Consider the following 26,497-nt stretch of genomic DNA (forward strand, 5'->3'; position numbering starts at 1 on the left):
TCCCGCAAAGATCCGCCCAAGTCCCCGGTCGGCAGCGAACGCTGTGGGCCATGCCAGAGACACTTCGGGGGCTGCCCTGGCTCTGCCCCTAGTGCTGCAGTATAGTGGTCGCGTGAGGGCTGCTTTGGTTTCCGTGATTTGCTAGTCCTGCTGTCTGGCACGGTCCTCACCGCCGGTACCTGCGGGAAGTGGTGTGATAGGAATGGGGCCTTTGTTGTACATCTGGAGCGGGAAGGAAGAACGTCGGCCTTGGCTTGAGGTGTGCTGAGGGTGGCTCCAGGCTTTGGACTCATGGGTTATCACACAACCTGCCTGTACTGAATTAAAAACACATTTAGTAAAAAAAGCGTTTCTCTTTGTATGTAACAGTTCACATACTGATGTCAGAGCTTCAGGTGTTTGTGTGCACCTCACCAGGAGGCTGGATGAACTTGTGCAAAGCGTTTGACACTGTCCCACACAACATCCTTCTCTCTAAATTGGAGAGATATCAATTCGATGGATGGACCACTCGGTGGATAAAGAACTGGCTGGACGGCCGCACACAAAGAGTTGTGGTCAATGGCTCGATGTCTGGCTGGAGACCGGTAACGAGTGGTGTCCCTCAGGGATCGGTGTTGGGACCGGTCTTGTTTAACATCTTCGTCGCTGACATGGACAGTGGGATTGAGTGTGCCCCCTCAGCAAGTTTGCCGATGACACCAAGCTGTGTGGTCCGGTTGATATGCTGGAGGGAAGGGATGCCATCCAGATGGACCTTGACACACTTGTGAGGTGGGCTGATGCCAACCTTATGAAGTTCAACCACGACAAGTGCAGGGTCCTACACCTGAGTCGGAGCAATCCCAGGCACGGCTACAGACTGGGCAAAGAAGAGTTTCAGAGCGGCCCTGCAGAGAAGGACTTGGGGGTGCTGGTCGATGAGAAACTTAACATGAGCCGGCAGTGTGCGCTCGCAGCCCAGAAAGCCAACCGTATCCTGGGCTGCATCAAAAGGAGTGTGACCAGCAGGTCAAAGGAGGTGATCCTGCCCCTCTACTCTGCTCTTGTGAGACCTCACCTGGAGTATTGTGTGCAGTTCTGTTGTCCTCAACATAAAAAGGACATGGAACTGCTGGAACAAGTCCAGAGGAGGGCCACGAGGATGATCAGGGGCCTGGAGCACCTCCCGTACGAAGACAGGCTGAGGAAGTTGGGGCTTTTCAGCCTGGAGAAGAGAAGGCTGCGTGGAGACCTCATAGCAGCCTTCCAGTACCTGAAGGGGGCCTATAGGGATGCTGGGGAGGGACTCTTTGTCAGGGACTGTAGTGACAGGACAAGGGGTAATGGGTTAAAACTTAAACAGGGGAAGTTTAGATTGGATATAAGGAGGGAATTCTTTCCTGTTAGGGTGGTGAGACACTGGAATGGGTTGCCCAGGGAGGTTGTGAGTGCTCCATCCCTGGCAGTGTTCAAGGCCAGGTTGGATGAAGCCTTGTGTTGGATGGTTTAGTGAGAGGTGTCCCTGTCCATGGCAGGGGGGTTGGAACTAGATGATCTTGAGGTCCTTTCCAACCCTAACTATTCTATGATTCTATGAACAGCGTGACATGAAAATAACGATTCCATGTCATGGGGGTGATCTCCAACTTCTCGGGGCAGTGTAGCAAAGTTCCCCATCTGCATTCCTGCAGAGACCTTGCCTGGCTTCCAGAGTGATGCTCAGTCTCTACCAGCATTTCTGATGCCTCTGATGGGGTCCTTGCAGAACTGAGGCAGCATCTGTTTTTGCAGAGGTCTCTGCAGTACAGTAACATCACAGGTATACAACCCCTGTTGCAGAGTAAAATCTTAATGGTTCATGTGTAGATTTTGTCGAAGGTTCTCATGCAACGTTAAGATCCACAAGGATGTCATGACCAGTAACAACTTTATTACTTGTACAGCCCTTGTTATTTGTCTTTGCTTTCTTTGCAAACTCAACAGCAATGACTAACTGGATGAAAGCATTGCCCCCATTGCTGGTGTGTTCCTCCTCCACGTGCCTTGTCTTCCTTGGAGCCAAAGTGGAACTTTTTAGGGTGAGTTTGAGAAGCATGAATTGCTGGTCAGGGTAACACTGGTTCTGCAGGAGGAGAAAGCATCTTTCTGGATACAGGCTGTTATTCTTTGTCCATCTCTAATGGTCTGCAATGGTTTTGGGGCACTGTAGCCCTTGAGACTTCTGCCTTCTGAACTCCCTGGCTGCTTCAACATAGAATTGAATTGGATCCTGTAGGAATCGTCAGGTTTTTCATTGCCTTGGGTCATATAAATGCTTGTTGCTGTGTATATGTATATGTATATGCTATGTTCAAGGCCAGGTTGGACAAAGTCTTGGGTGACATGGTTTAGTGTGTGGTATCCCTGCCCATGGTAGGGGGGTTGGAATTAGATGATCTTAAGGTCCTTTCCAACCTTAACTATTCTATGATTCTATAAGAATATATGTAAGAGGTCAAACAGCTCCTTTCTGTGACTGTAGGATGGGACTTCGAGCTCACTGCGAAATTCGGCAAGAATGGAAGTATTCTGTGGCCACAAAAAAGGTTAAAGAGCTTTAAGTGCTTCTGTTTGAACATTTAGGTTCAGAGTGGAGTTGCAGGCATTGATTATTTCCTCTCTCTTAAAAAGGAGATTGTTTTGTATCTCCTGATGTATAAAATATCTGTTTGAGTCTGGTTTTCACTTCCAGATAAAAGCACTGCTCACAAGTATGACAAGGCACACAAGAAGACAAGGGTCCTCACAAGTGTGTTCATTCCAGTGTTCAATCCCCAGAGATATCAGTGCACGAGGATTTTAATTTCTGAAAGATTGGCTTATAAAAGGTTTTTCATTATTTGCATAACTAATTTGGTGGTGGCTTTTCCAAACCAAGGAATCTTTGCTTGCTTAGGTCTTCCTTATGTAGATGTAGTATGCTTTTGATCACCTTTGTCCGTATCATTTCCAGTTCTGCCTTTTTTTTTTTTTTCTCCCCTCCCCTTAGATAAGTATCAAAAATGTACGTAGGGCTCTGGAGAACTGTGCTCTGGGGACTTCTGCAGTCGGACAGTGCTGATCTTTTGGTTCTTCATAGGCTGTTAATTACAGCTGCCTCTCTCCAAGCTGTGGCCATGTTCTGATACAGTGGGGTTTTAGATTGCTTCTTCAAGGTGGCTTGGGCTGGAATATCTTGTCTACTAGCACTTGAGTGTGTCTGCAAGGTGTGGGTGTACCAATATGTACCCCCTTTTTCAAAGGCTCTTGTTGAGCCTCCTGTTACAGCTCGTTCAGCAGTTACTCTAGTTCTGCCTGCACCATGTCATGTATGCTCAGTGGCTTGCCCTGTGCAAGGACTGTGGGTTTGCTGCCTTTCAGCATCTACATCCATCCCTGACAAACCAAGACTTCCCAGTTGGTTAAGGACTGAAGAGGGATTAAGAGGCTATGGGTGGCCCTCAAGTGAGGGGAGGGAGCATGTCACTCTCTGCAGAGCTTGCTGGCTGCAGAATTTGGGGGAGTCTCAAGCCTGTGACTGTGCAAGCCATGTCTTCCTCCCTTGGGAGCCCGATGGCCTTGCTGGAAGTCATTGCTGAGGCTGACTTGGCCAGTTCTTGATTTGTTGTGGTACTAGTGGTGAGCTGGTGTCCTTAAGTTCTGGTATCATCAGGAGTTGGTCTCCATGGTAGTAAATCACTAGCTTTTATGGGTTTGTGCTAATAGCTGCTAGTGATACTGATGCAGCAACCTGTTACATTTTGGGAATAAGTGAAGTTAAAATGAATTCCACCTGACTGAGATTTTTGAAGAGGCAGTTGGATGGGAAACAGGAAAAGCTAAAACTGACACTGGGTGAGCATTACAGAAACTGGCTGCTCTGAGCAGCAGCAGTCTCCTATTGCTACTGTGTGCTCTTAATGTTTTCAAAGAATTCCACTTTTTCTAAACTTTTGTTGTGTTTCGTTGTTGCAGCAGGGAGGAATCAGCACGACCATTGTGATCAATAAGCACGATTCATTTATTGGGCTTCTACCTTCGGTTAATATAACAGTGAATATGCAAATACTAGGCACTTGATTGGTTCTGGCACAAATAAGGCATTGCGTAAGCTCTACACTTTTGCAGCTACACCATGCACACCCCCCCCACCATCCTCTTTCTCATGCACTTATCGCTTAGTGTCCTTGGCTGTGATTGGTCATAGCATGTTGCTGTTTGCCGGTGTCCTTCAGTTCCTCATTATCTGGTGCTAGTAAGTCTGCACCATTCTACACAGATGTCTTGTTTCAGCTCGTTGATGGGAACATGACCTTTCTCTGTTAGCCACTTCTCCACAAATCCCCCTTTTTCTTTATGAAGGAATAAGGACTGAGTCAGGAGTCATTGTAAACAAGCAGAACAACATTGCAAAGCACAACAAAGCAACAAGCCCCCTATAATTATGAGTCCAATAATGGCAAAACAGCTTGTAAAGCAAATGTATATGCAGCTCTATGAAGCAAACATCGATTTTCAAATAACTCGAGTAATTCAAAATCTGTACTTCTAAAATTAGCTAAATATTTCCGAAGCGCTATAAGTGGGTTACATAAAAGTTATTTTGACAGACTATACAGAAAGTCTTTGTTTCAGCCAACTCTGGTGAAGATATCTTATAGACTGACAACCACCACAATACAATTCTACTGTAGGGTCACACTGATGACAAAAACTACAAGGTAGTGTCTACTGTGGTTGCCAAGTCCATTCCGAGGTTGCCGGGGGTGGCTGGTTGCAAGGCAACGGAGTTTGACTTGCTGCGTACACACGTTGAGGCGCAGGGGCTGTAGGACACATGGTTGGGATCATTGCGCGACGGGTCTTGGCGCTCCGTTGCCTGTTTCCCGACCGGTTCTGTTTGCGTCGACAGGTAGCAGCACAATGGTTGTCCATTTGACAATTAGGGCACCAAACCGAGTGGTGGCAATCTTTTCTCATGTGCCCATTTTGACCACATCTAAAACATCGAGGACCCTTGACCATACCGGTGGCTTGCAAAGGTGCCAAGGCCGCTAATACTTGCGAATGACTTTTTTGAATTGCCTCTCCCACTGCTTTTACTGCCTCAACCAACACTGCCTGATGCCTCATAGGTACCCGTGCCATTCGTTCTAACATCTCTTCTACAGTGGCATTTGCAGGTAACTGAACAAGTGTCTGCCTTACAGCATCATTACAGTTCTGTATTGCACACAAATTGCAGTAAAATACCATGCATGTATTCTGGAGTACCTGACTTCCTTATAGCATCAGCTACCCTATCCACAAAGGTACTGAAGGGCTCATCCTTTTTCTGTGTCACTTTCATATAGGCAGGAGCTGCAGTAGTATCTTTAATCTGTGATAGAGCTCGCAAGGCTAGTCTCATAGATTCTTTTAACAATTCTGGACCTAGCTGGACTTGAGCCTCCTTAGTGGAGAACTGTCCGATTCCCATCAGGTGTTGTAATTGCACCCCAATCAGAGGATCTCCCTGGCCTCGTTGAACTGCAACCGCCTCTTGACAGGCTTCCTGCCAATACATGTTCCATAACAACAACTGCGAAGGGGTGAGGATTAATTATACAATACTTTTAATATAACAGCAAATCTGTTCCCCAAATATATGACAACATTTTCCTAGTGGGTTCAGACTGAACGCCTGTAGAAGAAACCGTTTGCCTTAACTGAGATAGCAATTTCTAATTTAGTGGAGACATTTCAGCATTTACTGCCTGACCTTGAGGGTTAAACTAGTACTTAACAGGAAAGGTGAGAATCTTTTCCTGCAACGCCTGCGAACAATCAAAATCATTGTTTGACAGAGCCTCTCTCTGAATAGATTTCCAATCTATCACCTGGATTCGCATTTGTCTACCCGTGCTCTGCAACTTTACCTTTTTTTTTTTTTTTTTCCCTCAAAGTTGTTCACCCTGCTTTGCACGGCTACAAACAGCAGCCTGCTCAGCAGCAGCTACAGCTGCCTGCCTGCTTCAGCAGCAACCATAAATACCTGTCAGCAACCGCACTTTTGCATTAACCCTTTCTTGCCTGAAATGTTAAACCACTACCTCTTAAAAACTTTTACATGAACACAATAACAAAAAAAAATACATAGAACACCATCTGCCCTCATCACACACACACATACGTATGCGTATGGGATCCCACAAGCACACTTCACACATCTACAATATTTGAAACACAAAATTCAGACAATCATTACTCCCACTACACAGTCCCACATACAGAATGTGGCACAAGGACCCTGTGAAGACTATCAGGAAACCAGCTCCAACAAGCATCATTGCAGTGTGAGGTGGCAGGCTCAGCCCTAGCGAGCGTCCCCACAGAGGCTCTGCCTCCCTCACATCGCATGAGGCTTGGGCTTTTATACTGATCAAAATGCACACTCATTCTGACACAGGTGGCCAGCCTATGTCAGAAGAAGTGGCCAGCAATATCTATAAAGGTTTCCAAGCATCAATAGAATCATAGACATATTTGCTAACTTCTAGTACATGAGTATCACAGAGAGACTGTATCAAATGAGTTGTATATGGGACCCCAAGTCCACAGTCCGCCACAGTTCGCCCGATACCCCTGATAAGGGCATACGAGAGACCTTCCCACCGCGGGTCTTGATCCAGCACATACATCACAGGGAAAGCACACAATACATCTGCATCCCCCACCCATCTCACTTCTCCCTTTACAGCTGCCCATTTATCATGAGGATCTGGGGGATATAAATCAGGCTTCTTTTCTGGCTCCATGTCAAAAGGACCATGCAGGTCAGCATCAGAATTAACAGGCGTCAGAACCTCAGGAGCAGCAACAGCAGCCTGATGAGCACGCACAGGTTCCTTGGGGTCAATAGGGTCCGGGTCAAAAGACTGTCTTCATCTCTGTCCTCAGTCTTTGCAGCCGCGGCGGCAACTGGCAGAGGTTCAGGGGTGGCCAGGGGTGGGGGGGACACTGGGTTCCACGATCTCACTTTTTGACTTTAACATCTCTAAAATAGTTCTCCAAATGATTAACAAATGTTTCACAGTGTCACTGCCTTTTGTGGCTGCGTCCCACAATTTAACTCGTGCACCATTCCACAAAGAGACCTCAGATACGATAGACTCATCAGTCTCTGGATAATGCGTCTTCGACCATTTCAACATTAAATTTAAGTCTGTCTCTTTAAAGGTTGCTCCCTTCACCTTAAGGAGTGAAAACATCCATAAAACAGAGACTTCTTCCTTAGCGATTTTTTCCCAAGTCCCAAACTCAAAGGCTTCTCCAACCCCCTGGATTAAGTCCTTCTCCTTAATCCAGAGCAGCAATCTTTTTAGCATAGCTTCATCATACGCTATCCCTCTCGCAGAGAGGATATGTCGGAAGAGTTGAAGTACTGCATACTTATGTAGGCAATTAATAACTGTCCTCCAGTCTTTAGCACATTTTTTTTTTCGCTTGCTTGTTATCATCAATCACTCTATTCCAAAGCTCATCCCCAAACTTCTTCCATTCGGGTAGATCAAATACATCGTTAGGATCTTGGAAACAACCTAACTCTCTCGTGTATTCTAACAGAGCCTTTAATCCCTTTGTTAAGTCCAATTCCTTATCCACTCCCCGCTTCTCTAAGAAGCACTTAAATAAATCATATGCTGCCTCTCTATCCATTATTACTCAATTATTACTCGATTTTTTCTCAACTCATAAAACGTTGGCGCCAATGTAGCTCACCAGGAGGCAGACGAAATACGGGCGGCCAGCCAAGTAAAATCTTGCTCAGGCTCTCGGAACCAACGCTGCCAGCAGCGAAGCGTTCTTTGCCTTCCGAAGGCTGCATTCTTCGGAGCTTTCCCAATCCCTGCTGTCTTCCCAGCTTTTAAAGGTACCTGGGTTCCTGTTCCAATCGGTCCGCTCCCCTCCTATTCCAGCTGTCTTCTTTGCTCAGTCAAGCAACAGCAAGAGGGTCCCTGTTCGGGCACCAGTTTGTTGCAGCAGGGAGGAATCAGCACGACCATTGTGATCAATAAGCACGATTCATTTATTGGGCTTCTACCTTCGGTTAATATAACAGTGAATATGCAAATACTAGGCACTTGATTGGTTCTGGCACAAATAAGGCATTGCGTAAGCTCTACACTTTTGCAGCTACACCATGCACACCCCCCCCACCATCCTCTTTCTCATGCACTTATCGCTTAGTGTCCTTGGCTGTGATTGGTCATAGCATGTTGCTGTTTGCCGGTGTCCTTCAGTTCCTCATTATCTGGTGCTAGTAAGTCTGCACCATTCTACACAGATGTCTTGTTTCAGCTTGTTGATGGGAACATGACCTTTCTCTGTTAGCCACTTCTCCACATTTCGTAATTTTGACATTGTTGTGCGTGAGGGTGGTGAGGCGCTGGCACAGGTTACCCATAGAAGTTGTGGTTGCCCCATCCCTGGCAGCGTTCAAGGCCAGGCTGGACGGGGCTTGGAGCAACCTGGTCTATTGGAAGGTGTCCCTGCCTATGGCAGGGAGTTGGAACTGGGTGAGCTTTAAAGTCCTTTCTAACCTAAATTGGTCTGGGGTTCTATGACTCCAGGTCTGTGCAGTCTGATGCCAGAAGGCACTTGCTTAGCCTGTATCTTTTCAAAAGATGATGCTCTTTTTACTGAAAGCATTATTTTAATTTTTTTTTCTTTCAGCCTGTAAACTGCTGAACACAGCTGCGTGGGGACTTGAGCAGCTATGCTGACTACCCAGCCACTTGCAAGCTTTTATTTTTGTTTGTATCATTTATAGAAAAAAAGCCCCCCCAGAAAAGCCATCTTTCTTGGCAATAAATTACCCTCTAATGTAGAATAGTAAATACTTTTAAAGATCCTTTTATTACCATCTTTGAGTGTTCTGCTAGATGCTGGATAAAAAAGAGTTAATTAAAATTCAAATGATTTTTTTTTTAATCTTTATAAAGACAATTATGGGATCACTACAAACCTAACATGACACAAAATATGGGAAAAAAACCCCTACTGAATTAGTTCAGTAAATATTGCAATTAGTAAATATTTCATGAGGTGTTTTATGGCATCTGCCAACATACATGTGTGTCTTGCAAAACAAATATTCACACGTGCTGCTGTTTCCGTGTCCTGGTTTAGTGTGTATACTACAAAACTGCCCAAAGTTCATTTGGGGTTGTAGTCCTGTTGTGCTGGTTAATGTAGGCACCCCCAGGCTAACAAAATGCTGATTGCACATGGAGCGTTGGCACTGAGTAGTTGGACTTGCAGCCTGGTGCTTCTCAGTGCTGCATCAGGATTTGCTTTCATACGTTGTAACTTAGGGTGAGTATTTTAGAATGGGGAGATGAGTAAACATCCCTGTCCGAAACAGAGACTCTTGTTGCTTGCAGTTTGTTGTTTTGTTTTTTTTTCCCTAAAGGTGTTGATCTGGTGTTGGTACCAGTTCTCTTTTTAAACATGGGCTTTGCTTTCTCATTATAAACATCTAAAAATACCTCAATGTGTCATGTTCATAACATTAAGAAAACTTTTTCCTTATAAAGAAACCCCTGCCAAAATCATTCAGAAAAGGTCAGAGTGGGTGCAGTAGTCAAGAATTTGGAGAGGCACAGAACAAAAGCCAGATCATAGGTTGCTGCGGTGTCGCAGATCGAGTAGACATCTGACATCTCTCCTTGAAGTCAGTGCTAAAGTGAGTGCTAAAGGCAGTTCAGTTGCGGCCAGAAGCAGTTCTGAGACTACTGGCAAGTTGGGATCTGAAGAGATTAATTTACCAGGAAATAATTAAAAGAACAGAAGAATTGTGACTTTAACAAATGTTTGTGTGGAGGGAATGAATATAAGAATTGTGTGCAAACTCCTGCATTCCTGGCGATTAGATGGCATAGGCAGAAGGAGGTATTTGTAACTGTCCTGAGTTAAGTAAAACTTTTCACTGCCCACATTGCCAGAGAGGAGCACCCTTTTCCTTTCTGAAAGTATTTTCAGTGTATTTAAAAACTGACATTAGAGTCTTCCTTGGAGCCTTTTCTTCCCCAGGCTAGAGCTCAGTGAATCCAGGCTTTCCCTTAGGACCTGTTTTCTACATGCTTTCTGGAGGAGCTTAACTGTTTGCAATGAAATTAAGTTCTGTCATGGTTTAAGCCCAGCTGGTAACTCAGAGCCATGCAGCCACTTGTTCAGTCCCTGCCTTCTTCCCCCCACTCCCGGGGGGATGGGGAGGAGAACTGAGAGAATGTAACTCCCACAGGTTGAGATAAGAACAGTCCAGTAACTAAGGTATAATACAAAACCACTACTGCTACCACCAGTAATAATAATAAGGGAAATAACAAGGGTAGAGAATATAAAACTAAAAGGGGAAAGGAAAACAATAAACCCAAGCAATGCACAATACAATTGCTCACCACCCACCGACTGATACCCAGCCTGACCCAAGCAGCAATCTGGGCCTTCTTTCTGGGTGACTCCCCACAGTTTATATACTGGGCATGATGTGCTGTGGTATGGACTACCCCTTTGGCTAGTTTGGGTTGGGTGTCCTGTCTCTGCTTCCTCCTGGCTTCTTGTGCCCCTCCTCACTGGAAGAGTATGAGAGACTGAAACGTCCTTGACCAGGGTAAGCATTACTTAGCAACAACTAAAACATGGGTGTGTTATCACCATTTTTCTTGGACTAAAGTTGAAAACACAGCACTGCACAAGCTACTAGGAAGTAGGAAAATAACTTACAGCTGAACCCAGAACAGCCTTGAAGTTCTTGTCTGATCTTGGCCTTTACTCATGTTCAAACCCAGTAATTTACACACAAAATGACAGGCTGAAATCATGACCTGTTAACAGAGAAGGCAGTTGTTGTGGGGGGTTGAAGGAGGAAGGGCAAGCTGATGGGCAGTGGGGGATGGAAGGCTCATTTTATATCTTCACATAAGTCACATTGCACATCCCAGCAGCACCCTGCCCTGCCCCTTTGGTGGGTCTGTTGGAGTGTGATATGGTCAGTCTGCCAGGCATCCCCATATTTGTACTTCAGCCGTTGTCCTCCGTACCAGAGAGGTTTTAACTGCTTGGCTTGCTTAATTGCAGCACGTTTCACATTGGTGAATAACCTGGGTGTGGACAAGGTGTATTGCTTTTCACTTTCTGACCATTTATTATATGGTGGAGCCTCTTCAGCATGCATCACCTCCTCTGGTGACATTCCAAAATCTTTGCCTTCTGGCCAGTCCATGATGACTTCCAGAATTCCTGGATGACTGGGATTTCTTATTCGAGATCACTTTGTAATTAATGCAGCCCACTTACTCCATGTAGCATCAGTTGCTTAATGTGTAGAGGAGATCCTGCCTTTGGACATCCAGCCCAGCATGGGCAACCGGGATGCCAGGAGGAGCTGTGCTTCAGTGCCAGTTACTTCTGAAGCAGCTTGAACCCTGGAAGAAACATTTATGTGCCCCAAAACTTGCCTATTATTTCATATAATCCTAGAATGGTTTGGGTTGGAAGGGACCTTAAAGCTCATCTAGTTCCAACCCTCTGCCACAGGCAGGGACAACTTTCACTAGGCCAGGTTGCTCCAAGCCCCGTCCAACCTGGTCTTAAACACTGCCAAGGATGGGGCAGCCACAGTTTCTCTGGGCAACCTGTGCCAGGGCCTCATCACCCTCACGGGGAAGAACTTCTTAATATCTAATCTAAATGTACACTATATTCAGTTTAAAGCTATTCCCCCGCATCCTACACGTACAGGCCCTTGTCAAAAGCCCCTCTTCAGGTTTCTTGTAGTCCTTTTAGGCACTGGAAGCTGCTCTAAGTTCTCCCCTGAGCCTTCTCCTCCAGGCTGAACAAGCCCAGCTCTCTCAGCCTGTCTCTAGAGCAGAGGTGCTCCAGTACTCGCAGAATCTCTGTGGCCTCTTTAGTTGCTCCAACAGCTTCACATTCCTCTTGTGTTGTTGCCCCAGAGCTGGACTCAGGACTGCAGAGGGGGTCTCCCCGGAGTGCAGTAGAAGGGGAGAATCCCCTCCCTTGAACTGCTTCTCATGCTCTGGGGATGCAGCCCAGCATACTCCAATTATCTCAGTTGGTCTAGTAAAAGGTATTTGTCTCACAAACCTTTATCTCATTTAGAGTCTGACATCATTACAACTACAGCAGTGCTGCTTTTACTGCTGGTGCAATAGATTTGATGTCCTGTCCTCTTGATGCTTCCTGTTGCTTCCATTTTGTACCTCACTGGCTTTGTGTTGTCCTGGTGTGCTCATGTGTGTTTCTGTATGTATGTCCTGAGTTTTGATGCTCAGGACTTTGTCAAGTTACTTTCTTTTGCAATAGGATTATTAGACTTGTCCTTTAATACTCTTTCTCTCTGGATTGCAAGTTTGGGGGATCTTGGGTTGATTTTTTTCATTAGGTTCATTGACTATTTTGAATGCTGTCTGAAGGATAGAATGTAGTTTTCAGGCTGGATGTGTTTGATACCAAAATATGCCTTTTGTTGATACTGACTTGTAACTTTTCCTGTTTTAGGAACCGTGGATGGAATGGAAAGCTGAGGAGCTGAACTTTTTATCGAAGGCTTGTGTGTAGACCCTGCTGCATGAACGACTGCAGCATGAAAATGCTCCCTGGAGTGGGTGTGTTTGGAACAGCACTGCTCGGGTACTGGTGCCCTTACTGAGAGCAAAAGGCTTCTCCATTGAAGCTTTTTGGGGGAAGACCAATGAGGAAGCCAAGCAGCTGGCAGAGGAAATGAACATCTCCTTCTATACGAGTCAGACTGATGATGTCTTGCTGCACCAGGATGTAGATTTGGGTTGTGTCAGTATCCCTCTACCACTAACTTGGCAAATTGCTGTGAAGGCTCTAGGTACCTTTTTATCTTTGGAGTTGGGCCAGAAATCCCTTGCTCCTTGGCAGATTGAAATTTGCAGCTGTTGCCTCAGCACAGTTCTGGTTGCACCAACATGCAGATGCAGTGCTGAAGGTTTTGTGTAGAATTAGTAGTTCCATCTGTGAGAAAGGTCACCTAGAAGTTTTTATAAAAATGCTGTTTATAATTGCTTATAGCTTTGCAAGTCTTGAACCAGTTGGGCTAAAGTATCTCACGTCTTCCTCAGACTGAACTCATGATCGGTTATGATGGGGAGGTTTTATTAAAAATGAGCTGTTGCAGAGATGATGTTGATGGGGGGTGGGGTGTAAAATAGTTTTATGCCTATTTGGGGACAAAAAAACCACCCCAAAACCACAAACCAACCCACAACAACAAACCAAACAAAAAACCCAAACCACCCCCCCCCCACCCCCCCGCAACTTAAGTTGCTTCATTAATTTCAAGGCTTCTTATGTTCTGCAATAGGAAACCAGGCTGTGCCTGTGGCAGGGGGGTTCAGCCAGCGTGCCGTGACCCTGGCCACCACCTGAAGCTCTCTTTGGACAACCAAGTCCATGGCAAGCTGGTTTGGTCCCAGGTACAGACTTGCTGGAGGAATCATTCCACCTGGCACAGGAGGGAGGAGATATTGGGGACAGCAGGAGGAATCCAGCAAGATGGGCTGGATGAAGGTGTCTGGGAGACAAGAGATGACACTGTAAACTGGTTGAGCAGGGAGGTGGGAGCCAACTGCATGATTTTGTAGTGTTAATGTCCTCTCACCTGGTGCAGTGTGGGTGTAGGTTTGTGTATAATCCTGTAAATAACAAGCGTAATGTTTTTACTGTGTTTATGGGAAATCCACATAAGTTAATTTTAGGGAGGGGTATTATCTCAAACCAGGTGAGCCAGGGTTGGTGTGTTGTTCTTTGCCTCTTTATAGCAATTTGTTTTGGGAGTAAACAATTTGCTGTGCAAACATTTGCAGTGCCACTTAGATAATGCAGAGAGAGATTTCAGGCAGATTTTTTCCCTCTTTTTCTGTTTTACAGTTAGATTAGTTTGCTTACCTTATTAGAGTACTGTCCTTTGCATTTTAGGTATTCTAATTTTGAATATTTGACCCATAAGTTAGAATTTATCTCTTTAAATGTGCTAAAAGTTCATTTAAGCACTGGTAAGGTAATCGGTGTTTTGCTAGTTCTCATGGCTCTTGGTGATCAAGCGGGCTAAAAGGTGAGGATTGAACCTTCTCTAGTGAATTATTAATGAAAATGGGTTGAGGATGAGGGTGGTGAGGCACTTGTGCAGGTTGCCCAAAGAAGTGGTAAATGCTCCGTCCCTGGTAGCGTTCAAAGCCAGGTTGGATGGAGCCTCGGGCAACATGGTCTAAGGTGAGGCGTCCTTGCCCATGGCAGGGGGATTGGAACTAGATGATCTTAAGGTCTTTTCCAACTCTAACCATTCTATGGTTTGTTGAGATATTTTTCTTCAACGGCTGGGAACCTGTAAGATGGCATTATTCAGAGGAGGAAAGGAGGGCAAAGCTGGTGCAGAAGTATACACGTGATATGTATGCTTGACTGCAGCACAGATAAGTGGGAAGCTGGAAAAGCTAGGGAAGTGGAAGGATGTTTTACTACTTCACGAGCCATATTGGTGAGACAAGGGAAAGCCTCCGGCCAACCAGAAAATGTATTAGTACCAGAATATATACATATACCTGAGCCCGTTGTGCTGTGGCAATTCTGTAAAGTCCACTTGCCAATGGCCTCCTGGACAATTGCCTTTGTTGTTCCAGATGGGGGTCTCAGCATGTTAAAGAAGGTTCGTACTTCTTTACAACACTTTAATAATTCCATTCATTTGCATACTCAGAACTTGGAGCTTTAAAGCCTCAGTCATTGATTCTGTTCCCCCATGAGTTGCCTGGTGTTTTTCTTCTCATAAGAGGCTGGGCAATTATTACTTGCCTGTTTTGTGTAACCCACCATCCTTAATCATTCTTCTTGGCTCCTAATAGGCTAGGTAATTTCTCATCCTCTGTCTGATAACTTGGAACTTCATTATGCAAGCACTGATACTTATGAGGCAATATTAATAAAAGGTCCCCATTCACAGCTTCTTTAGCTGTTTTGTCAGCAACTTGATTACCAGTATTCACTGGAGTGTTATCAAACTGATGTGCCCTAAAAGCAAATTTTGACTTTCTGACAATTCCAAGTCTCAGTAGCACCATCAGATTGGCTTTCTTGTGCTGATGTGTTGGGGGGCGGGAGGGGGGGATGTGCAGGGCTTCAGCCTCTATTATCTTACGTTTGTTTACCACAGCATATCCTGCTTTCTAGTTTCCATTTTCATAAAGCTGCTACCATCCACAAACAGTTCGTGGCCCGAATCCTTCAGGGATGTATCTTGCAGGTCAGAATGGCTTGAATACACATGCTCAGTAGTCTGCTCTCCTGCTTCTGGAGCAGTTGTCAAAATCACTGCTGGGTTCAAAAGGTTAGTTACTTTAAATTCTATGTCCTCTTGTTCTAAAAGCACAGCCTGATATTTTAACAGCCTGCTTGGGGAAAGCCAATGACTGCTTTTCTGTTCCAGAATGGTTGTTAGCATGTGAAATACAAATACAGTCCATTTTTGTCCCAAAGTATTTAACAAAGATTTCTATTAGAGGCTCTAGTCCTTTTCTTGCTTCCAGTTTTATAGGATATTGTTTCTTACATTATTCAGAGGAGGAAAGGAGGGCAAAGCTGGTGCAGAAGTATACACGTAATATGTATGCTTGACTGCAGCACAGATAAGTGGGAAGCTGGAAAAGCTAGGGAAGTGGAAGGATGAAGTAGCAAAGGGTAGTTTATTCTTCACGTCTGTCTGCTGTGTAACGTTCTGGTCTGCAAACTGATGCAGGCTTCTCTGACCCAGCATGACACTGACGTTGTCTGTCAGCTTCCTAGATTTGTCACAGTGGTATTTAGAGATCTGCTACCAAGTATGTTGTGACGTATTTTAAGCCTGTGTTGGATGGCTTGTTGCGATTGAACAATCACAGGTCTTGTGTGTTTTGTTTTGTTGGGGGCTGTTTGTTTTAAAGTGCTTATACTTCTATTACTTATTCATATACTTTTTTTTTCTTTCCTGTTTTAAAACGTGCTTACATGTTTATTTCTGGCAGAGAGGAGAGAGACACAATTTTTCCAGGTGGTGCAGCTTGCTTGCATTAAGTTTCTTACTGACAGACATCCATGAACAAGCCCAGGTGAAGCATGGAATCAGACTCTACAACTCAAAGAGAGTTATAAAGCGGGTATGTTTATTACAGCGCCAGGTGCAAGGGGGATCGCTCCTCCTAACTTGCACACTGAGGGGTTAAGCAAGCAGATATTTATTACACACAAACATAGCATATTCATTAGGTTCCCGAGAGAGCAGCAGGGATATTACAATTAGTTTAGGTATTCATTATCATAAGTCTCCTCCCTTTTGGTGCTTGCGCACTGCCCTCTGATGGTCGTGGGCAGGGGTCTTCGAGATGAAGTAAGCAGTCTTCCTCAGGGTGCACTTTTCACCTTTGGCACAGTTGGATGCCCCAGTAATCACAAAACTAGCTGAAACCAGCTGTACCTGCAAGTTTCTGATGGCTGGCAAAGATTTAGAACAGTGTGACCTTCGTACAAAATTTATTGCAAGCAGAACAGGATGGGCAGACAAGGAGTATCCTAAGCTACCAGATGTTCAGGAGCCACTGTCTCCAATCTAACTGATAATTAGAAGGATGGAAAGAAATAATTCACTCTTGTTAGTAAGACTACTAAATTCTGCTATCACACCACAGACTTACAACACAAACATTGTTCTCTATCTTAGACCTAAGTTAAAAGTATCTTAACCCTATGTTTTCCAGGCACTTGCTTTCCTTATATCACAGGTACAACTCCAGCATGACGAGAAGAAAGCAGAATGTCTGCGTTGTGGTTCTCATGCCCCACAGTTAAAATGCATCCACCTTTGCATTAGGTGAACACAGAGTGGAGTTACTGGCTGGAGTAGTGTAACATATGGGATGTTTGTGCGTGAGGCAGAACATGAGAAGTCCTCAGTGTAAAATTCTTTCAGAATACTAAAGATAATGCTGCTGCCTGTCCTGAGCCCAGCCATCAAGGGGTGGCTTCTGGAATGGCTGCAGAGGATCCTCGTCTCTCTTGGTTTATACTGGTTGACTGTATCATTTATGACATCATTGCAGCAGATTGTTTGACCCCCTGGTTTTGTGGAGTCCCTACAAATTACAACGCATACATGTTAATTCTGAGGGAAGGAGTCAGAAAGGGCTCTGTCACTGCTTCGGGTGGTCAAATTCAGACTTCCTGTTCTTGTCACAGGATGAACAACCATGCTGTGAGTACTCTTTGCATATCGTGCTTCCTGTTTCTGTGACAAGTAGCATGGAAGTCTTTCAAACCGCAGGCAAACAGGAAGTGAGGTGGAGGAGTGTGTTTTGGAATGAGCGTTCATTCATTGGGAGGCCCCCTAAGTAAGTCTGTCTGAAACAGCCAGTTATTTGGGAATGTGAAGAGTGAAGGTGATAGGATTTGCATGAGAAACACTCTGGGAACAAGCTCTGAGGCCTTGATAGTAAACAAGCTTTGGGGCAATAAGTTGGAATGCTGAAAGACAGGAAATGTAAACAAGCAAGCCTTGGGGGGTAAGTCAGGATGTTGTTATAACAAGGAATCTCAGTTGGAGGCCAGAGGATGTGGGGGTCTTGAGAAGAACTAAAGCAAGAAGGTGAAACTGTCCTGTGTGAACAACACATGATCAGCATTGCGACTGAACTATTTACCTGGGGATTTTTACAGGGGCCAATGAGATTAAATGTGGCATTCTTGTGCAGGTTGGGAAAGTATCGAACAAAGGGGTAAAAGGGCTTGATGGTAATAAAGTGTCATGAAAGGAAGACTTGGACGACTCAATATGAGTTAACAGCAAGCTTTGTTTATTGCAAGTCTTAACACCTATTTATATGGTTTCTAACTAGGTCACACATATTTTGTTAGATACAATGTAGCTTTCCGAGGATGCTGTGTCCTTGGTGATGATTCACTGTTCCGTCCTCCTCCTGGTCTTAAACCTGCTGATTGTGGTGTTTACCACATTCCTGCTCCACCAGCTGCAACATATCTATGTGACCCTTTTTGACAAGCCAATCCCCCACAATTCCCCCGTTTTTATTTGGGGTGTGAGGGCCCCACATTTGTGTTATTGACTGCAAGACTAACTTATAAGCACATCGTAGCAATCAAGGAAAAAGCATTAATACAGCAAACACTACTAATAAAATGAGAATTCCAGTTTGAAGAAGCTGGCGCAGCCATAACAGAGTATGCTGCAAAACTCTGATCATTATAGCTGGGGATCCCTATTAAGCAGGTGTGAAAGGGATCCGTGGCAGAGGCAAGAGCTAGGCAAAAAGAATTAGTATTAGTCTGATTGGCCCACGTCACCCACAGGTTAACTCGGGGATCAATGTGCTGTAGCACGCCATTTACCCTGAGCGACACACAGCCAATGCCCAGGATCAAGAAGCCCAGTGCGGCGGCCCCCATTCCCCCTACAGGGGGCAGTGGACTTGCCCTCTGGGCTTGAAGTATTATGGATCGTCAGTTGGTTAAGTTCTGCTCGGCGAGTTCTGTCGGGCCGGCCTCCGTGGTCGAGCCAGGAGTCACCGCAGGTTTGGCCCAACGACTAGGCACCCAGATGGTACCTGTGGGGGTAAGAACACACAGATAACCCCGCCCCATATATATTACCTTGGCAGGGCCCCCCCAAACACCTGTCTGTGGATCCCTGTAGTAAACCTGCATATCAATTGTGGGACGATCAGACATTTTAGGAAAATGAACAACAATGGGAGGTTCGTTATGGTGGCCAAAAATGCATAGGTGGTTGAGCACAAACAGCACTTTGGCTAAACGTTCTCTTGGATCAGAGATGTCGTCCTTTAGTTTCTACAAATACTTTTTAATGTAAAGTTTGCTCGTTCTACGACCGCTTGCCCAGTTGGGGAGTGTGGAATGCCAGTGACGTGCTTAATGTCCCATAGCTGTAGGAATTGTTTATCACTGTTGCTGCTGTATGCTGGACCGTTGTCCGTCTTAATAGAGGCAGGCCTTCCCATAACTGCAAAGGAGGCCGTCAGGTGCCTTTTGACGTCTCGAGCTTTCTCCCCTGGCTGTGCAGTCGCCCAAATCATATGGCTATAAGTATCTATTGTTACATGTACGAATTTTAGTCGACCAAACTCTGGGACGTGAGTAACATCCATTTGCATCAGTTCGTTGGACCGTAGTCCTTTGGGATTTACTCCAATTCCGAGGCCTATCCCCTGATTGTGGAAGCTACACACAGGACAGGCCTGAACGATAGCTCGCGCTTCAGTCAGTGAAATGCTAAAGCTGCGTTGGAGGCCCTTTGCATTCTGATGGAAGATCATATGCGCCTGTCGGGCCCTGTCAAAAGCGGGAACCGGGGCTTCTATTATTGCGACGAGGCGGTCTGCTCTTGCATTGCCTTCTCTGAGTCCTTCGTTCCATTGGTGACTATGAATGTGCAACACTGCGTAACGCTCCGATCTGAAGTCAATAGCACGCTTTAGCTGCATCAAGAGGCTTGCTAGCCGCTGGTTCTTCAAAGCGCGTATGGTGGCGTCCTCAATATGATTAGCTACTCTGGCCACATAAAGGGAGTCTGTTATAATGTTGATCTTCTGGTGAAGCCATTGGAGGAATACCCATACTACAGCATACAACTCCAAGGTTTGAAGCGTATCCTCGGGTTGCACCTGTAAAATCTGGTGCCGCCAGTCAGCCCCATCTTTCCACGTCACCACTGCTGTTCGTGATCGTTGGCCGGCATCTGTAAACACCGTGATTGCGTTTGCAAGGGGTTACTTTAACCAGTGGTGGTTAGTCATCCACGCCAGGGTAAGTGATTCCAATGGCCGCGTAGTGATCAATGAACCACTCTCTAATAGTGCTGCTTGAAGTTCCATAGAGGAGCACAGATACCAATCTAAGTCAGTCTGCCTCATGGGAATTTGAATTTCTCTTGGGGGTAGCCCCGTAATGGCAAGGGTGCGCAGTCTGCCCTTTTTTATCAAGTCCGCCAGGGTGATAATATATTCTTGCACTGTACAGCGTGGCTGCAGCGGGGGGGCGATCCATTCCAATACTATACGTTCAGGCTGGCCACGACCCTCCCCCGTTTTTATTTTTTGCCTGGGAAATGGCACCGAGAAGGAATTTGGGGCCAGTTAGAATGGTTAGATATATCAGAACATCTGGTAGTCGTCGTGCAGTGACATGATTGGTGACAAATTCTGTGATGGATCGCAACAGTCCCTTTTGTTTTGGGGAAAGCTCCACAGTAGAGGCCGGGTCCGTTCCCTTTAGTAGGGGACGGAGACCATCAAGCAGTTCATTTGGAATCCCGACAACCGGGCGGAGCCATTGTAGGTCACCTAGAAGTCTCTGTGCATCGTGTAGCGTTCGAATGTGTGTATCCACAGTCAGTTTTTGTGGCTGTATTTCATGATCAGTGATTGTCCAGCCCAGGTATTTCCAAGGAGCTGTTTGTTGAATCTTTTCTGGGGCTATTGTCAGTCCACGGTTACTCAGTTTTTCTGCTACAGTTTGCAGTAGTACGGTGGTAAAGGGCTCCTTTTGAGCTAATAAAATATCATCCATGTAATGGTATATAATTACACTGGGCCAGGCTCTACGGAGTGGTTGAAGGGCTGCATCCACATATAGTTGACAAAGGGTAGGTGAGTTCCACATTCCTTGCGGTAATACTGTCCACTCATAACGCTGAGCAGGGGCTTCCCGATTAATAGATGGTAAAGTAAATGCAAAGCGCTGCATGTCATCTGGATGCAGTCCAGTTGTGAAAAAACAATCCTTCAGGTCCACAACAAGTAAGGACCATTGATCTGGGATCATACTGGGATTTGGGAGTCCAGGCTGTAAAGCTCCCATTGGTTGCATTTGCTCGTTGACAGCACGCAAATCATGGAGTAACCTGTATTTACCAGACTTCTTTCTTATTACAAAAATAGGCGTGTTCCATGGATTCATGGATAAGTGGAGGTGTCCTTGTTGGAACTGTTCCTGTATTAGGTGATGAGCTTGTTTGAGACTTTTCCTTTTTAGAGGCCATTGCTCCATCCATTTGGGCTCATTTGTTGTCCATGTGTCTATCCGTGTTCTGCAACTTTAAGAGTTGTTCACCCTGCTTTGCAGGGCTACAAACAGCGGCCTGTTCGGCAGCAGCTACAGCTGCCTGCCTGCTTCAGCAGCAACCATAAATACCTGTCAGCAACTGCACTTTTGCATTAACCCTTTGTTGCCTGAAATGTTAAACTGTTACCTGTAAAAAACTTCTACATGAACACGATAACAAAAAAAAAAAAAAATACATAGAACACCATCTACCCTCATCACACACACACACATATACACACACATATGGGATCCCACAAGCACACTTCACACATCTTTTGGAACAATATTTGAAACACAAAATCCAGACAATCATTACTCCCACTACAAAGTCCCACATACAAAACGTGGCACAAGGACCCTGTGAAGACTATCAGGAAACCAGCTCCAACAAGCATCATCGCAGTGTGAGGTGGCAGGCTCAGCCCTAGCGAGCGTCCCCGCAGAGGCTCTGCCTCCCCCACATTGCATGAGGTTTGGGCTTTTATACTGACCAAAATGCACACTCATTCTGACACAGGTGGCCAGCCTATGTCAGAAGTGGCCAGCAATATCTATAAAGGTTTCCAAGCATCAATAGAAACATAGACATATTTGCTAACTTCTAGTACATGAGTATCACAGAGAGACTGTATCAAATGAGTTGTATATGGGACCCCAAGTCCACAGTCCGCCACAGTCCGCCCGATACCCCTGATAAGGGCATACGAGAGACCTTCCCACCGCGGGTCTTGATCCAGCACATACATCACAGGGAAAGCACACAATACATCTGCATCCCCCACCCATCTCACTTCTCCCTTTACAGCTGCCCATTTATCATGAGGATCTGGGGGATATAAATCAGGGTTTTTTTTTGGGTTTTTTTTTTTTTTTTTTTTTTTTTTGGGGGGGGGGTGGGTGAGAAGAGAGTTTGTGGTTTCCATGGAGATGAAGCTGAAAGTGCAGGAAATTTAGAGGGTTTGGGTCCTTGCAAAGCAGACAAACTGGTGCCAACGTGCGTGGCTGCTGCTGCTGCTGCTGCTGCTGCTGAGGAGGCTGCTTCGCGGACAGCGGAGAGGAGCGAGGGCTGCGAACACTTGGTTTCGGGATGTTTCTGCTTGTGCTTTCAGCCCCTCCCCTAATTCTTTGATGGCATTCACTAACATAGCCTGATTACCGGTAGGGACTTGCGCGGCACGTTCCAATAACTCCTCAACACTCCAATTCCCTGGCAGTGTCACTATAAGATTTCGAACAACGCTGTTCCCGTTCTGCAAAACACACTGCTTTAAGGTAGCTCCTTGCATATATTCTGGCACCCCTGCTGTTTTTATGGCTGTGGCTATTCTGTCTACAAAGGAACCTAATGGCTCATCCCGACCCTGCCTCAGGGACATATAGGAGGGCAACCCACCAGGGGCCTTAATTCGATCTATGGCGCGCCGGCCAGTGGCCATTGCCTCTCTGATTTTATCAGGCCCTAGGAGGGCTTGTGCCTCTGTACGTAGAAAAGGACGCAACCCCATCAGCTCGGGGATAGTCAGCCCGTATAAAGGATCCCCGGGTTGGCGCTGTTCGGCCACTGATTCTTGGCAAAATGCTTGCCAGTGTGCGTTAAATAACAACTGCTGGTGTGGGGTTAATATAAGGCGGGTGAGACTCTTGACATCACTGGGGAGTAATAACCCCCCCCCCCAAATATAAACCAACATTTGTTTAGCGGGCTCCCCCTGAATACCACATTCGCTCACTATCGCTCGCAGCTGTGACAGCAATTTCCAATCTAACGGTGTAATACTAGCTGTAAGGCCACCCTGAGGCCCCTGTTGATAGGTCACCGGGAATGCTTGTAACATATCAGCGGCAGCCTCAAGATCCCCCTCCTGGGCAGCCTGTGCTGCTATCTTTTTCCACAATCAATACCCATGCCCTTGTTGCCAACTTGCAGGTTTCCCTCCTCCACCAGCTCACTCACGTCCCCAGATTCTGCGTTCCCGGGGGGCAGCTTTTCAGCCGGACCCCGGGAAACAAGGACCGAGGAGGAGGGAGAGCCGGTGGGCGGTTTTTCAGCCGGACCCCAGGAAACAAGGACCGAGGGGGAGGGGGGGGGGGGGCGGTGGGCGGCTTCTCAGCCGGACCCGGGGAAGCAAGGACCGAGGGGGGGGGGGGGGGGGGCGGTGGGCGGCTTCTCAGCCGGACCCGGGGAAGCAAGGACCGAGGAGGGGGGGAGGCCGGTGGGCGGCTTCTCAGCCGGACCCGGAGAAGCAAGGACCGAGGGGGGGGGGGGCCGGTGGGCGGTATATAAACCGTATTGGTGAGGGGCGGCAAGGGCCACGGGTCTCCCGCCCCCCCTGAGGTGTTAGAGGAGACCGCGCCGAGCCGCTCAGTGGCGGCTTTCGCCGCCTTCTGCTCGGCACGGTGCTGATCTAACGCGTTAGCAACTACCCGCCAGGTTTTTCCCAAATTCTTTGCCGTTTTATCATCGTCAAGGGTGGCTGCCCACAGCTTATCTACTAGTTTCTGCCACTCGTCACGATCAAAGATCGTATTGGGGTCGAGGAAACAACCTTTCGCTACTCCACAAGCTACCACTCCCGCTAATTCCTTCTTTAACTCCTTCTCCTTAATACCACGCTTTTCTAAAAAGCAATTTAATAAATTCAGGGCAGCTTGCCTCTCCATACCCCCTTTTAAGGTACTCACGCTCCGTTGCCCTATGAGGCTTCGGCTGCTCCTCCTCCTTGGTGCAACACTGCCGATGCAGCCACTGCAAGTCCGGCGGCGCCCAGATCCCATCTATATGGTCGTCCTGCGCGCGATGTGCCGCTTTGACCCTCCGGGGCAAAATCGGAGCCAAGTGCCAGTTTTCACGGCCGTGGTGTCGGTACCCTCCACTCCGTGTTCGAATCACGTCGGGGTCACCATTTGTCATGAAAGGAAGACTTGGACGACTCAATATGAGTTAACAGCAAGCTTCGTTTATTGCAAGTCTTAACACCTATTTATATGGTTTCTTAACTAGGTCACACATATTTTGTTAGATACAATGTAGCTTTCCGAGGATGCTGTGTCCTTGGTGATGATTCACTGTTCCGTCCTCCTCCTGGTCTTAAACCTGCTGATTGTGGTGTTTACCACATTCCTGCTCCACCAGCTGCAACATATCTATGTGACCCTTTTTGACAAGCCAATCCCCCACAATAAAGTTTTGTCTCAGTTTCAGTATCCTCACCGACCTGAGTCCGTGTCTCAATATGCCACAAATGGTGCCCAACGTGGGGTACGAAAAAGGCTAGCTGTCAATCCGGTGGCATAGCTCAAGCTGAACTACATGCTGAAAGGAAGCAAGTCTGGAGACCAGTAACAAGTGGTGTCCCTCAGGGATCGGTGTTGGGACCGGTCTTGTTTAACATCTTCATCGCTGACATGGACAGTGAGATTGAGTGCACCCTCAGCAAGTTTGCTGATGACACCAAGCTGTGTGGTCCGGTTGATATGCTGGAGGGAAGGGATGCCATCCAGAGGGACCTTGACATGCTTGTAAGGTGGGCTGATGCCAACCTTATGAAGTTCAACCATGACAAGTGCAAGGTCCGGGGCTGCTGGTAAGTCATGCAGAGACATCTGGCGCACAGAGTAGTTCTCCTTGGCAGGTAGGGCTTGCAAGCAGGGGGCTTGTTGACCGATATGGCGGCTGCGAGCGATCCTGAGGGTGGATCGGGTGAGTCTGGGTTTTCGCCGCATCCCAGGTTTTGGGAGCCAGGACGGACCTGCTAATGACTGTGTCGGAATCAGAAGGGTAAGCGGAACCACCGTGTGAGTGTGTCTGTGGGATCCCGTGTGTGTTTTGTGTGACTGAGACATGGCATAGCTACAAAGCGAGCGTGGAGTCCTGATCCACGGTTCCATATTCTCTGTGAGGAGAGCGGCCGGAGACAGACAAAGCATATTTGTTTTGTGTTGTGTCTATTTGTTCTTGTGTATATGTCCTTAGTGTTAAAGATTACAGTGTTTAAGCGGTGGGGGAGGAGTAGACGAAAGTAAACCGTGACTAATTGGAAGGTTAAGAAGAGTTCCCTCTCTGTGCCCCAGTGGCTGTATAAGAAAATTATAACCTCTAATATTTGTGGTCCTATTCTTGAGACCTGGACTTTACACTCAGAGAATTATAGCCTCACATATGCGTGCATAATAACTTTTGAACAGTGGAACCTGCTGTGGATACTAGGACAGTGTAAATTTTGCTGGAACCGAAACTATGATCTAACAACAGGGGAGTTGATCTGCAGAATCCAGAGATATTATTTTACTGAACCCCCTGAGAATATCATAAAACTTGTGTATAGGTGTTCTCATACTATTTTTGTAAACCATTGAAATATCAATTTGGAAAGCAATGGAGCATTCACAAGTTTTTGTATATGCCTAACTCCCCAAAAGCTCTTTTGGGGAAAAATTTGTTAGAACACTTGGGAGTGACCATTACTTTCAAAAGAGGCGAGATCACTTTAAAAGTAGATGACCAACAGTATATAGAGATGTTAAGCTTAGTTTTGGTTACTAACCATGGCAAGGAAGAAGTTAGGGAAAATGTACTGGATCAGGTATTCCCAGGAGTATGGGCTGCTGATGTGCAATAAGAGCAAAAACACACCTCCTATCCAAATTAAACTTAAGGAAGGAAAACAGGCAGTCAGGGTCAAATAGTACCCCTTGAAAAAGGAAGACAAGGAAGGAGTTAGACTGGTGTTTGAGACCTTTCTGCAACTAGGGTTATTAAGAGAATGCCAGTCTGATTTTAATACTCCTATTTTGCCCGTCCATAAACCTGATGGGTCAATCCGAGTTGTACAGGACCTATGGGCTGTTAACAAGATAACAGACGGTCTCTACCCTGTGGTAGGAAACCCATATACCCTATTAACATGTTTGACACCGGAACTAACTTGGTTTACTGTTTTAGATTTGAAAGATGCCTTCTTTTGCCTCCCTCTCCATGAAGCCAGTCAGAGAATCATTGCTTTTGAATGGGAAAGCCCTAAAAGTGGGTGTAAAACCCAGCTCACATGGATGGTGTTGCCCCAGGGATTCAAAAACAGCTGTACCCTGTTTGGAGAACAACTGGCAAAAGATTTAGAGTCTTGGAAAACTCCATCAGAAAATGGAAAAATTGTTGCAATATGTGGACTGACAGAGACCAGCTCATTAGGACGCCTGAAGGAACAGACGGACTACAGCTCTGGTGGCATGTAGCGAAGTTTATTACACAAGTTTCTCAATTTATAATCAAGCTAGATTCTGGTTACCTATGGCAAGATCCTGTTCT

At 46.2% G+C, this 26,497-nt stretch overlaps 1 protein-coding gene across 1 annotated transcript in view; it reads left to right on the forward strand.

The window, feature by feature from the left end:
• Positions 1–21,289, forward strand: part of LOC136004274 (uncharacterized) — a 36,376-nt gene extending 15,087 nt beyond the window's left edge. Inside the window, exons 2-4 of the mRNA XM_065660633.1 lie at positions 12,562–13,505; positions 15,256–16,217; positions 16,815–21,289. The gene's annotated coding sequence lies outside the window, so the exon portion shown is untranslated. The remainder of the gene's footprint in view (positions 1–12,561; positions 13,506–15,255; positions 16,218–16,814) is intronic.
• Positions 21,290–26,497: the final 5,208 nt, after the last annotated feature.

The sequence above is a fragment of the Lathamus discolor genome, chromosome W, assembly GCF_037157495.1.
Source record: "Lathamus discolor isolate bLatDis1 chromosome W, bLatDis1.hap1, whole genome shotgun sequence".
Taxonomy (NCBI): domain Eukaryota; kingdom Metazoa; phylum Chordata; class Aves; order Psittaciformes; family Psittacidae; genus Lathamus; species Lathamus discolor.